Source organism: Hylobates moloch, unplaced genomic scaffold (genome assembly GCF_009828535.3).
Source record: "Hylobates moloch isolate HMO894 unplaced genomic scaffold, HMol_V3 SCAFFOLD_5, whole genome shotgun sequence".
Taxonomy (NCBI): domain Eukaryota; kingdom Metazoa; phylum Chordata; class Mammalia; order Primates; family Hylobatidae; genus Hylobates; species Hylobates moloch.
In genome coordinates, this window is record NW_026652280.1 from 17,705,116 (window position 1) to 17,718,668 (window position 13,553).

At 48.0% G+C, this 13,553-nt stretch overlaps 1 protein-coding gene across 3 annotated transcripts in view; it reads left to right on the forward strand.

Annotated features, from left to right (window-relative positions):
* Window positions 1–10,366: 10,366 nt before the first annotated feature.
* RNF152 (ring finger protein 152) overlaps window positions 10,367–13,553 on the forward strand; it is a 90,411-nt gene continuing 87,224 nt past the window's right edge. Inside the window, exons 1-2 of one of the 3 annotated variants that reach the window (XM_032152127.2) lie at window positions 10,367–10,636; window positions 11,847–11,970. The gene's annotated coding sequence lies outside the window, so the exon portion shown is untranslated. Of the gene's footprint in view, window positions 10,637–11,846; window positions 11,971–11,999; window positions 12,170–13,553 lie in introns of those variants that run through there. The other 2 variants (XM_032152126.2, XM_032152128.2) reach the window with 2 other exon arrangements.

A 13,553-nucleotide genomic window follows, 5' to 3' on the forward strand; every position in this document is an offset into this window, starting at 1 on the left:
AAGCTGCCGCTTTGTGCATCTCTTTTTGATAGTGAGGAATGCTTTTTCTAGAAGCCTTGCAGCTGACTTCCTCTCATTTCTCATTGTCCAATACTGGTCACATCCCCATCCTTAAACCAGTCATGAGCACAGGAAATGGTACCACCACAGGTTACTTCATAACTAGTTAGGATCATCTGAGGCACTTGGGTTGGGGAGGACACTAGAGCAGAAAAAGGAATATGCCACATGGGGGAAGGGCAGAATAGACGACCAACAGGACACAGCCAAGCCTAAGTATAATCCTGGGTGACATGCATTAATATCTCTGAGCCTCAATTTCCACAACTGTGAACTGAGGATAACAATACCCCCTGCCCCCAATTAGGTAGCTGGGAGAATTGAGAGAATGTTTGCAAAGCACCTAATATAGTGATTTATACACATTACTGTACTGAATATCATCTCATTGCTGACATACACAATAATGCTTCATAATAATAGCTATCATTACTATTTTTCTTCTCCCAAAAGGGAGAACACACAATTTCTTGGTTATCTTCTTAGCTTACCCATGGAGGTAAACACTCAGAAAATAAATGGCATCTAGATAAAGAACCCCTGCAGGTTGTGGAATCCAATTCTGTGTCAACAAGAGTCCTAGAGACATATTCGCTTATAGGGCTACCATGATAAAATGCCACAGACTGGGGAGTTTAAACAGCAGAAACTTACTGTCTCACAGTTCTGGAGGCCAGAACCTTGAAATCAAGGTGTCAAAAGGATTGGTTTCTTCTGAGGGCTGTGAGGGAAGGATCTGTTCCAGGCCTGTCTCCTTGGCTTACAGACTGCTGCCTGCTCCCTGTCTTCACATCGTCACCTCTCTGTATTTGTCTACGCCCATAATTTCCTCATTTATTTATTTATTTATTTTGAGACAGAATCTCACTCTTTCACCCAGGCTGGTGTGCAGTGGCATGATCTCGGCTCACCGTAACCTCTGCCTTCCGGGTTCAAGTGAATCTCCTGCCTCAGCCTCCCAAGTAGCTGGGATTACAGGCACCCGCCACCATGCCCAGCCAATTTCCTCTATTTATATGAACATCTGTCCTACAGGATTAGAGCCCACCTTACTGACCTGATCTTAATTTGATGATCTCTGTAAAGACCCTAATCTCCAAACATTCTGAGGTACTGGGGGTTAGAACTTCAACATCTGAATTTTAGAGGAAATAATTCAACTTGTAACATAAGGTGAAGATTGGCATTGGGAAGTCTATATTCCTTAAAACCAAGAGTGAGAACTCTCATGTCATGTCATAACCCTTTACCCTATCCACACCCATTCCCTCCTCTAATCTCTGTTTTAAATGAATTTGGAAAATAATCCTGACACAGCTGGATCAACTGGGTTGTAATAGACTTGTGCAGAGACAATTTAGAGAGAATTTCCCTAGAGGGGCTATAGGAAACACGACTCTGAAAGAGAGAATAGAAAGTCCCAACTGGTCATTTTAAATAATTTTTTTTTTTTTTTAAGACAAAGTCTCTCTCTGTTGCCCAGCCCAGACTAGAGTGCAGTGGGTCACTGCAACCTCCACCTCCTGGGCTCAAGCGATTCTCCCACCTCAGGCTCCCAAGTAGCTGGAATTACATGGAGCCTGGAGCAACTGAGTTGTAACAGATTTGTGAAGAGAAAATTTAGGGATGATTCCCCTAGAGGGGCCACAGGAAACATGACTCTGGAAGAGAAATAGAAAGTACTGACTGGTCATTTTTAAATGAACTTTTTTTTTTTTTTTGAGACGGAGTCTCACTGTCTTCCCCAGGCTAGAGTGCAGTGACGTGATCTCGGCTCACTGCAATCTCTACCTCCAGGCTCAAGTGATTCTCCCACCTCAGCCTCCCAAGTAGCTGGGATTATAGGCACTCAACACCACACCCAGCTAATCTGCATATTTTTATATGTTGGCCAGGCTGGTCTTGAACTCCTGACCTTAGGTGGTCCACCTACCTCTGTCTCCCAAAGTGCTGGGATTACAGGCATGAGCCACTGTGCCCGGACCGTTTTAAATGAACATTTATTAAGCACTGAATGCATGCAGAGCATGAGCACTTTACGCTGCATGATGCTGTGGGGCGTGGGTGTGCATGGGTGGATGAGATGGAAAAATAACAGCTCAGGATCTACTGACCATTACAAATGTGTGAACAGCTAACTATGATATAAAGCAGAATGCAAGTGCAAAATAAAACAACAAACAATGTGTTATAAGAGTGCAAAGAAGGTAAAAATGAATCTGGTTGGGGAAATTTGAGTGAGCTTTGGAGGGGAGAAGGTCGAGGTGAGAGGCAGAGATGTAAATGCCCTCAGAAACTTTGAAATTACTGTTTCTTTTGGGATTGACAAGTACAAATGTGGGTTGTGCTGCTGCATAAGGGAAGGTACAAAGGAGCTGTGAGAGTGAGGATAAGGAGAAGCAGATCGACTTGAAATCATGGGGGAGATATGGGGTCCTAAAGTACTGTGAGCCGCAGTGTCAGGCACCCTGAGCTAAAATAGGAATGGCTCGGAAGAGACTGAGATGCATTTTAAGGCAAATCAAGTGCAATTGCCTGGATACTTTGGTCTATGGGAGGAATCAGTGCAGCAATTAGGGGAAATTGCTTTGGGTTTGGCAGACCTGAGTCAAGTCCACATTCACCATTTACTGGTTACATCATATTGAGAAAGATGCTTAAATTCTTTCGGCATTTGTTTTCTCATCTGTAAAGAGAGAATAATCATATGGCTTCTAGTGTTCCTGCAAGGACACGTATAGAAATACACACACAATCTGCTACATACACTCAATAAATGTTTGGCAATAAAAAAGAAATTATAGTAATCTATTAATTTTGGACACGGTTGCTATCCGGAAGTTCCCTTGTCCTGTAGCAGAATAATTTGTGTCCTTTAAAACAATCAAATATGTTGTGAACATTTAAGGAGTTGTGGAGATAGAAGGAAAAGGGTTGAGAAATGAGCAGGGGGTATTTACTCCATACCCTCTCCCAGCACACTTCACCCACTGGGAAGGCAGGGAAGGAACAGCAGAGGAGAAACACTGCAGTTAGAGTCAGAGGAGGTGGGTTTGTGGAGACGTCTTACTTGGCATTTCCCTGTGCTGACCTCCTCAAGGTCTGACCCGGGTGATGTGCAGAGACTGCCACTTCTCCGCTTGACCACTAGAGGGTGGACTGACTTGATCCCCTAGATCCAGGTGCAGTAGAAACAGACGCTTGGATTCCTTGAGTTTGAATGATGAGGGCAGGCGCAGTGGCTGAAAGCAGAGACAGTGGGGAGGAAGAACTGCGTGAAGCTAGGTCTGGACCTGGGGCAGGTACAGGGGTGCTAGGTCTGGACCTGGGGCAGGTACAGGGGTGCCAGGTCCACTTGGATAAGGTGCAGGTGGATTACAGAAGAATAGATCCTGGAGAAACTGGAGCCAGATTCTGCGGACCAGCAGAGGGCAAGACATTGGATTCAGACTTGGGGGTCTCAGAAAACAGTGGTGGGACCTCCTGGCTCTTTTGTTCCTTTTCTCCTTTCTCAAAGTGGCACCATTCCATGATCTGACAGCTGGAGCAGCAGGTTTAGTGACCAAATGAGGGGAGGGGCCAAGTGGATGCCAAGAAGCTGATAGCCAATGGAAAGGAATGATAAGGAGGACAGTTGGAACTGCATGGGTGATAGAAGGTGACCTGGAGGGAAGGTGAATAGGACAGATGGTGGAGGTGGCAGACAGTGGGGTGAGAGGGAAGCTCCACATTCCAACCATTCCCTGGCTGATCACATGTGGTCACTCCAATCCATTAGGGAGGGTGAACACTGTCTTGTGTTGATTGTACAACGAATGGAGCTCAGTGTATGATGATTCTCCTCTATCATACTTATAGCAAAGACACCAGCAATTTGCTAATGGATGTGAGGATCTTACTCAACCCCGAACTGCACAAACATGATAAGAACACAGCAGAACCTGCTGCTTAGGAGGGTGTCCAGAGGACTTTGGCATCATAGTCTGAGCTGGTGTTTAGCCAGGACACACACCATAAAGGCCATACTGATTGTGTATGGTCATTGCCCAAAATGATAGGTGGAGGTCTATGCCTGCAGGTTGTTAAACATGTTGCATGGTGACCGACCATCAGCCATGGCAATGGTCACATCATTCTAGCCAACTGTTTTGGAATGTGTGTTGTGCATATCGAAGATGAGGTTAAAAAAAATAAAGAGGCGGGGTGTGGTGACTCACGCCTGTAATCCTAGCACTTTGGGATCACTTGAGGTGGGTGGGTCACTTGAGGTCAGGTGTTCGAGACCAGCCTGGTCAACTGGTGAAGCCCCATCTCTATTAAAAATACAAAAATTAGCCCAGCGTTGTGGCACATGCCTGTAATCCCAGCTACTCAGGAAGCTGAGGCAGGAGAATTGCTTGAACCCAGAAGGCCAAGATTGTGCCACTGCACTCCAGCCTAGGCGACAGAGGGAGACTCCATCTCAAAAACCAAAAAGAAAGAAAAAAAAAAAAGGAAGAAAATAGAGATGGCTTTGTTCAATCCACCACTACTTTTAGAAAAGCAATTTGGATTATTTCCTATTCAAATCTTTTGAGGTTTCCAAAATACTTCAGTATTTTGTTCTAGATGAAGTTTCATTGTCCTAAGTATCACTAAGTTCTAAATAGAAAAGAGATTAGACAATATGTCAAATTAATACCTTTTGCATTCAGAACATCTTACCAGAATAAGAAGTCTGTGGGATTGGTTTATACAGGGCCCCAAAATAAAAAGTTTTGAAATACGCACTACACTGAGCATTAATTACTAGTGAACTTTCTGAGGCTAAATAAACTTTAAGATTTTTTTTTTTTTTTTTTTTTGAGATGGAGTCTCTCTCTGTTGCCCAGGCTGGAGTGCAGTGGTGTGATCTCGGCTCACTGCAGCCTCAGCCTCCCGGGTTCCAGCCGTTCTCCTGCCTCAGCCTCCCTGGTAGCTGGGATTACAGGCACATGCCACCACACCTGGCTAATTTTTGTATTTTTAGTAGAGACAGGGTTTTACCATGTTGGCCAGGCTGGTCTCGAACTCCTGGTCTCAGGTGATTCACCCGCCTTGGCCTCCCAATGTGATAGGATTACAGGTGTGAGCCACCATGCCTGGCCTAACTTTAAGATTTCTTAGACATTTTAAGGCTATATATACTTTAAGGTGGCTAATATCACATAAGGGAAAAGTAAATTTGCAGATCAGTTTGGTTTAAACATCTATTAGGAAGGATGATAATGTGTTCGGTTAAAGACGACTCTTTGGCTTATTATTGACAGCTTGTGAAAATTGTCTAAACCTGGGATCCCACTTCAATGCTTTTAAACAACTTATTGAGGTATAATTTACATTCCATAAAATCCACTCATGTTAAGTGTAGAATTCAATGATTTTTAGTAGATTGACTGGGTTGTGCAACTACCACCCTAATTCAGTTTCAAGGTGCAATTTTAACATGTAAAATTCAAACACGTTGAGTAGAAAAGTCACTCTCAATATTGGGCTGGATTAGGCTCTGTAGTGATAATCAAGCACTGAATAGGGTTTGCTTGTTTCCTCATCCCGATTCCTCTCTCTCTCTGCCTTCTTGCCCCGCTGTCCGCCTTCTTCTTAGTGTGTTAGGTGCTGAGGATACAAGTTGAAAGATGATCTCTGCCCTCCCAGATCAGGAAGACAGTAATAAAAAGCGACCGAAGAGATCATCAGATTCTTTTGTGAAAGTGTCATCCCCGACAGAAGGGCTGCCCTGGGTATTATGGGATCACATTAATCTCAGCTCCATGCCAGGTTCTCGGAGATTTAAGGGCTCAACTCAATAAACATTTATTGGGCACCTGTGCTCCATGCTGCAGGTACAAAGATGAACTCATCCCTGCCCCAATGTAAGCAACTCGAATACAACCTCAGGTGACTCAGCATCAATCAATGTTATAGATCTGACTGACCCTGTAACCCAGTTCCAGCATCTCGACCTTTGCCCGTGGGGAAGTGCAGACACCCCCTACTTGTTTCCTCTGATGATGGGAACAGGCTTTCCCTATTTACTGGCATGACACTTTCATTTTCTTCCTGCAGTTTTCAGCTAGAAAACGCCTCCTCAGGGAGGCCCTCCCTGGCCACCCATCCAAAATTTCCCCCCCAACACACAGACTTCATAATGCCTCACCCCGCCTTTGTTTTCTTTTTTTTTTCTTTTCTTTCCTTTTTTTTTTTTTTTTTTTTTTTGAGACAGAGTCTTGCTCTGTCGCCCAGCCTGGAGTGCAGTGGCACAATCTCGGCTCACTGCAAGCTCCGCCTCCCGGGTTCACACCATTCTCCTGCCTCAGCCTCCCGAGTAGCTGGGACTACAGGCGCCCGCCACCATGCCTGGCTAATTTTTTGTATTTTTAGTAGAGACGAGGTTTCACCGTGTTAGCCAGGATGGTCTCGATCTCCTGACCTTGTGATCCGCCCGCCTTGGCCTCCCAAAGTGCTGGGATTACAGGCGTGAGCCACTGCGCCCGGCCCCCACTTTGTTTTCTCCCTTACCTTTTTCACTCTCCAACATACAATTTATTTATTTATTATGGGACTAAACTCTGATTTTTTTTTTTTTCATCTTGCCCAAATTCCTATCTAACCGGTCTGGGGAGTCATGCCCTACAAATCATAAATTCTCATCAGATGGGTTTTATTTAACCCTATATATCATAATTTACTTTCCAACCTGACTCTGGCATAACATTATATGGCAAAAAAGAAAATCAAAATATTTTACCCCAAAACATGTTTCTTTCCATATTTTGAAATGACTCTGCAAAGCTGTTCTTTGTGGAGGAAAATTGGCATCTGTAAAGAATCTCTATTAACATAGCTAGCTATTTCTCTTCCAGATGCTCTCAATCCTGAAGAGATTAACTAAGATCTGAATAGGAAACACTTGTCACCTACTGTCTCTAAGGGCAGCCGCTATAAGATTTCAAAAGAATTTTGGTCTCCACAATCTTGATCTTAACCTGAACATTCCCTTTCTATTTCAGGTCTTTAGACAAACTCAACCAATTGTCAACCAGAAAATGTTTAAATTCACCTATAGCCTGGGAGCCCCTACTTTAAGTTGTTCCGCCTTTCGGGACCAATATTTCCTAAATGTATCTGATTGGTGTCTCATGCCTCCCTAAAATGTATAAAACCAAGCTGTACCCGGACCACCTTGGGCACATGTTTGCAGGACCTCCTGAGGGCTGTGTCATGGGTCATGGTCACTCATATTTGGCTCAGAATAAATCTCTTCAAATATTTTACAGAGTTCAACTCTTTTCATCGACATTTGTGGTATTGTCTGATTCCTCCGTTAGAATGTAAGTTCTGTGAGGGCAGGAATTTGGGGGTGTTTTCTCTATCCTAACCCTAGGACCAGGTTCCCAGTACATCGTCCATACTCAATGAATATTTGTTGTATGAATTCATGAATATTTGGATCTTTATCTCAGTCCCCAGTCCTGGGGTCCCATCCTGACAGCCCTAGTCCTTCAAGACCTGGGATTCAGCCTTGATTCTCTCTCTCTCTCCCACGCATGGGCAGTACCCAGTCACCAGGGTGATGCCAGATTCTCTGACCATGCTGCTTGCTGGCTTGCAGCTCTAAACACTGCCTGGTCCTGGCGGCCTTGATCCTGGAATTTCTCACCCAAGACTCTGCTCGGACATGTTGTTGCCTGTTCCTCCTCTGACTCAAACTGTTTTTGCCTGCCCCAGTGCTGGCCTAGGACCAGCCTTAAGAACTGGCCTATCCCAGTCTGCCCTAGTTAATTAACCTTCTCTGTGTGACAGCTTTACAAGACTGGACAGAAGGCAGAACACCCATGATGCTCTGTGAATTAAAATCCCAGCCAGTGGAACCAAAAGACTAAGGATAGGGGTGGTTATTCCACAACAAGTTGAATGCTTGAATCCCCCAAATAATTGTTTCAAAAGCAGCTGAATAAAAGAGTTGAAAAATTTTGGAACAATTACTGATCCCTGAAATTAGCTTCTGAAGAGTAGTCTTTAAAGTCACTCTTGTATAATCGTAACATTTCTAGGCTGAACTCTCCTAGTAAAATCTTGGGATGTTACAACTCATCTTTCTTATTCCAACTCCTTGCCAACATCAGAGTTTTCAAGACCCTCATTAACTTCTCCTTTAAGTGAATTTCTGGAGCTGGGCGTGGTGGCTCACGCCTGCAATTCCAGCACTTTGGGAAGCTGAGGCAGGAAGATTGCTTGAGGCCAGGATCAAGACCAAACCACAGCAACAAAGAGAGACCCCTATCTCTACAAAAATAAAAAAATAAAAAAATTAACTGGGCATGGTGGCACTCCTGAAGTCTCCCAGCTACTTGGGAGGCTGAGGCAGGAGGATGCTTGAGCCTGGGAGATCAAGGTTGTGGTGAGCCAGGATTTTGGCCACCACACTTCAGCCTGGGCAACACAGTGAGACCTGTCTCAAAAAAAAAAAAAAAAAAAAAATTCTCCTTCCTGCCCTGAAGTTGAGGCTTAAAATGAAGACTCTTGAAGTCTTCTACTTCAGGATTACCTTAGGCTTCTAAAACATGGATACAGCTTTTACTCTTGTCAGGTGTACGATAGAGGTTTTAGCTTGGGTGAACAAAGGGATAAGGATCAGTCAGATGACCATAGGAGGCAACGTTTTAATTGGGATCCCAGGGACAACTAATACCCATGAAGCTTTATCTGTTTCTAGATGACCAGTTTTATGTATGTGCTTAAGGAGAGCACTTTTGGAAACCCCATCAACAGGTCGTAATTGTGGGACATGACAAGGGTGCTCTCAGTACATTGTGAGTTTTATAGTAGGTTACCTAGAGTCCCCATTGGCTCATAGGGCTTCCTCTAAACAAAAAAAAAAAAAAAAAAAAAAAAAACCAGGCGCAGTGGCTCACGCCTGTAATCCCAGCACTTTGGGAGGCCGAGGCGGGCGGATCACCAGAGGTCAGGAGTTCGAGACCAGCCTGGCCAACATGGCGAAACCCCATCTCTACCAAAAATACAAAAATTAGCCACGCGTTGTGGTGCGGGCCTGTAATCCCAGCTACTCCTGAGGCTGAGGCAGGAGACTCGCTTGAACCTGGAAGTCGGAGGTTTCAGTGAGCTGAGATCGTGCCACTGCACTCCAGCCTCCAGCCTGGGCGACAGAGCGAGAGTCCGTCTGGAAAAAAAAAAAAAAAAAAAAGAATAAAAAAAGAAATCTTGGCAGAAGCATTTCAATAAGCTACTTAGGGGAGTGAAAATGGGAGCTCTTGCCTTGCGGATACTATGGACCTTAAGACAAAGACGGCTCCACTCCAGCAGTGGGGAAAGGCGGCAAGTGCCGCCGGAATCCGTGGGGATCACACTCAGCTGAGCCCTGCTGCTGGGGACCGGGTAAAGTCCTCAGGCTGAACTTCATCAGAGTTCAAGAAGAGAGTTTTAGGTTTTCATTCTGCAGAGAAATCCTTTAAAAAGGCACCAAGGGGCATGGAACCATCTTCTACCAAGGACCTTTCTCCTCCATTCTCCTATTTCGCAGTTAAGAGGCGGGAGATTTTCTCCGGGGAACAAAACATTCTAAGCACCTCCCTAGGTCGAAGTTAGGTTTTAAGGTGTGGAATAGGGTGGGCCCCGAGGTTCCGTGGGGTTCGCGCTTCCATATAACCCCTAGGACTTGCATCTCCTTACTCCCCTGCTTCTGGTCCCCCATTCGAGGGATTCAAGTAGTGGGGTGTCCATTCGGTCCTCTTTGGAAAGCGGGGCCCCACCCTGGCTGGACTACGTGAACTTTTAGGGGCAGCCAAAAAGTATCTTCTGTGACAAGGATGCAGGGCAGCTTCTGGAAACCTGATGATCTCAGCTCCTCCCTCTCGCTGTCCGGGTTCTAGGCACAGACTGGGCACTCCCCAACCCGCCCACCGCGGCCCCGGCCCCCACTCCGGCCCTGCCCCTCCTCCCGGCTGCCCCGGCCTCCTTTCACACCTGCCGCCAGCTCAGGTCCGGCTTTTGCACCGTAGAGAGACGGCGTCGAGGTCCTGGCCGAAGCTGGGCACTGGGGGCAAAGCCGAGGGAGCGCGGGAGAGAGGGTCGGCAGCCCCTCACCCCGGGGAAGGTGGGCGATTCGGGACTGACGGACAGAAGTCCCGGGCCCGCCGGGCTGGTGGCGGGGAGGAGGGGGTGGAGCCGCCGGGGAGGGCGGTGCCGCGGGGAGCGGAGCCCAGCCTCTCCCCCACCCCCTTTGGTGCCGGAGTCTCAGTGACACAAAAAGCTCCCGCTCGGTGCCGAGCGCCTGGCGGCGGTGTCCGACCGCGAACGCGGAGGGCGGCCGGGCAGGTGCGGGTGCCGCCCGAAGGGCCGGGCCGGGAGCTGGGGCTGCAGGCGCCGCCGCCGCGCTGTCAGCGCCCGCCCCGTTGCTCTCGGCGGGAGGAGCGGCGGCCGCCGGCCCGGGGCGCGCGTCTGGCTGAGCGGAGCGGGCGCTACGGGACCACCCGGCGATGCTGTCGCCGCCGCCGCCGCCTCTGTAGCGAGCACCCGAGCCCGCCGCGGAGAAAGGTCGGTGAGTTTCGGTTTGTTTCTCTGCTCTGCCGGCTCCGGGTCTGGGGCGGACAGAGGGGAGCGCTGGGATGTCTGAGCCCCCACGGCGGCCGCGCCAAAGCCGTGGAAGCGGGAAAGGGCAGCTGCCGCCTGCTGTAACTGGGGGGATCTTCTGCACCGCGGAAGGGGTAGCGGGGCCGCAGGGGTCCCGGGGAGGGGAGCGCGGGGTCTGGCGGGGCACGGGGGAGGTGGTCCCGGGAGTTGCGTGTCTCCCGAGAGCTGGCGGAGTTGGGCGGGCGGCCGCGGCGGGGAGCGGCGCTGTCGGCGGCTCGGTAGAGTCCTCGGATGCCCCTGAAGCTCCGGTCCGGGGGAGCTCGCCTCGTGCCCGCGCCGCGCGCGCCCCTGGGTGTGCACGTGCGCGCGCGCCCGCCCCAGCTGCGCCCCCGGCCCGCACACACCCCGGCTCGTCTTCTCCCGGTCCCCTAGTCTCGCGCCTTCTCCACCCCTAGAAGTTGCCCCAGGGCCCCTCCCGGGAGGAGTGGGCGCTGTGACGGGCCAGATGTTGGGGGTCTTTTGTGCAGACACACGCTCCTGGGGCGCTTGCTCCTGGAAGGACAGCGGCAGGACAAAGCCAGCTGGACTCGTGGGGCGCTGCTCGGGAAGCGGCGGTCCCCAGTGCCGCCTGGGGTGGGGGCATGGCTTGGGGAGCGCTGCCCGAGTCTGGAGAGAGTAGAGAAATTGCCAAAGCAGAGTGACGGTGATTTGATGAGGTGGCGGTGACTTGATGAGGTGGCGGACAGGGGCAAACGAAAGAAAGATGCTCGGGATTGCCGCGCTGTGTGTCTGTCTGCGCGGGTGACTAGGCGCCCCGCATTCCCAAATGACCGGGTTACCTAGTAGATTTTGCCACTGTGTCTTTGTCCCAAGATGTTATTCCCCACCTGCTCCGATTTCTTTCTTTCCTAGGGCTTACTGTTGCTAGTAGACGCTCTGCCACCAGAGGGGAACTCGTGGGCGGGGGAGACTGCGGAGGAGGGGGGAGGTGGTTATTTATCCTGTAGAGATAATTAGGAGCCGTGACGCCCCCTTCTCGGCCGCCAGCCCTCCACACCTCAACTGCCTTGCTCCACCTCCCTAGTGCACCCTCTCCAGCCCCGTCGGCCCGGGAGGGCGCTTGGATTTCCTTCTCCGAGGCGCGTATCTAACCCTTCCTGCATGTATTTTCACTGCAGGCTGAAGAAAGCTCAGTCTCAATTGTGTTTCCTGCCTGTCAGCCTCTTGCCTCCTAAACGCGTACCATTTCCACTTGATGTCATCACGCAGAAGGGGGTGAAAGAGACTCGGTGACAGATACAGGTAACCCCCCACGATCTGGGTAGCCTCCTGGGTGTCTCTGGGTCATTTGGGCCGACAGTGCTGGCACAGGGCTGTTTGGGTGGTTTCTGCATCAACATCGTTCCTATCTGTGAGAAGGTGTGGGGGCTGCTAAAACTCCTGGTTCAAAGAAAGAAATTGCAAATGACTTTATACCTTCCCTTTGAAGAAGCCATTGGAGGTAGGTGCAGGGTGAATTTGGGATTGTAGAAATCCCACCTGGTTTCCTTTGATGGGAATTTTGATGTAATTAATACACGGGCAGTTGTATCTGAATGTGAGGTTTCCATAGATGCCTGCTTTCTTATCTGTAGTAATATATTTAGGCTTCAGTCTAGAGGTGGGGTATCCTTTGTTGAAAAGGTATCATTGGAAGGCTGATTGTACTTTTGCCCAGTGCTCTAATTGAGCACTGGTCAAATGCAGTGACCTTCTTATGAAATACTGTCTTTCTCCTGTTCCTTCATTGTAATAGTGTTTGCAATATTAAGAGAGACATGCTAGCAGTGAGTACTGGGAGGTGGAAGGGAGGGCTGTTGGGGGCAGCAGAAAGAGAACAGAGAAAACAGCTTGAGTGAAGTTTCCCTTTAGATAGCCATGAACCAGTAGACAGTCATTCTGCATTTTATCTTTAGGTTATTGGGGCTTTTCCAAAAACGCTGGCCTGTTCTTTTCTTTCCAAGGATAGTTCTGTTTTGATGTCAGCCTAACCAGATCTGGGGTTATCTTGATAAGAGTGCAATGAAAAAACGTAACCTTCAGACTTAGCAGGACACTCCGGTATTAGCATTTTCTCCTAGAGGGCAGAGTCCTGCGCATCCTACACTAGTAGCAGGGAATAAGAATGGTTATGGAAATGGGCTTTCGATTTTTCTTGTAGGAAGACAGATTGCTGAGGGCCAAAGGCTCCTGGTATACTCTCTTTTACACTGCAGCAGCACCTTGGTATCTGTGACAGATTCTCTCTTCACCATTTTCCTCCAAATCCCTTGAAAAATGAAGTTAAAAACTTGAAAGATTTATTATTCACCTCTAATGTAGTTTTGTTTTGGAAGGTGACTTTAAAAACATAGGTGACACTAGCATTTATCCTTCTACTACAAGCATTCAGGAGTCACTAGTAAAAGTAGTTGAGTTATCTAGTCCCAGGTGAAACAAAGGCCAGTGCTTTGCAAAGATCAGATGAATAATATGGTGCTAAGATAGAGGTATTTTTGACAAGTAATTTTTATGTCAGCAATAGTACAGGGTGTGTACTGTGTTGCTGCAAGAAGAAAAAACATGTGATGGGATAATAGGGAATGTAATAATGCAATAGAAACAAGGGCGTGGTTTTTTTTTAATAGAATAAACACTTCACACGCAAAATTCCACATGGCAAAACAGTAGCCTGCACATGTAAATGCACGTCCAAGAACAAAGATAGCCACGGTGCAGTGTTAGGTTTCATTGTGGTTTTAAATTGTGTACAGTAATAAATCATAATAAAGTGTCCATTGATGCTTAATTTTTTTTTATATAAGAAGGAGGCTCCCCACCCTCAGATGTGTTTAGCTTTAGGCTGG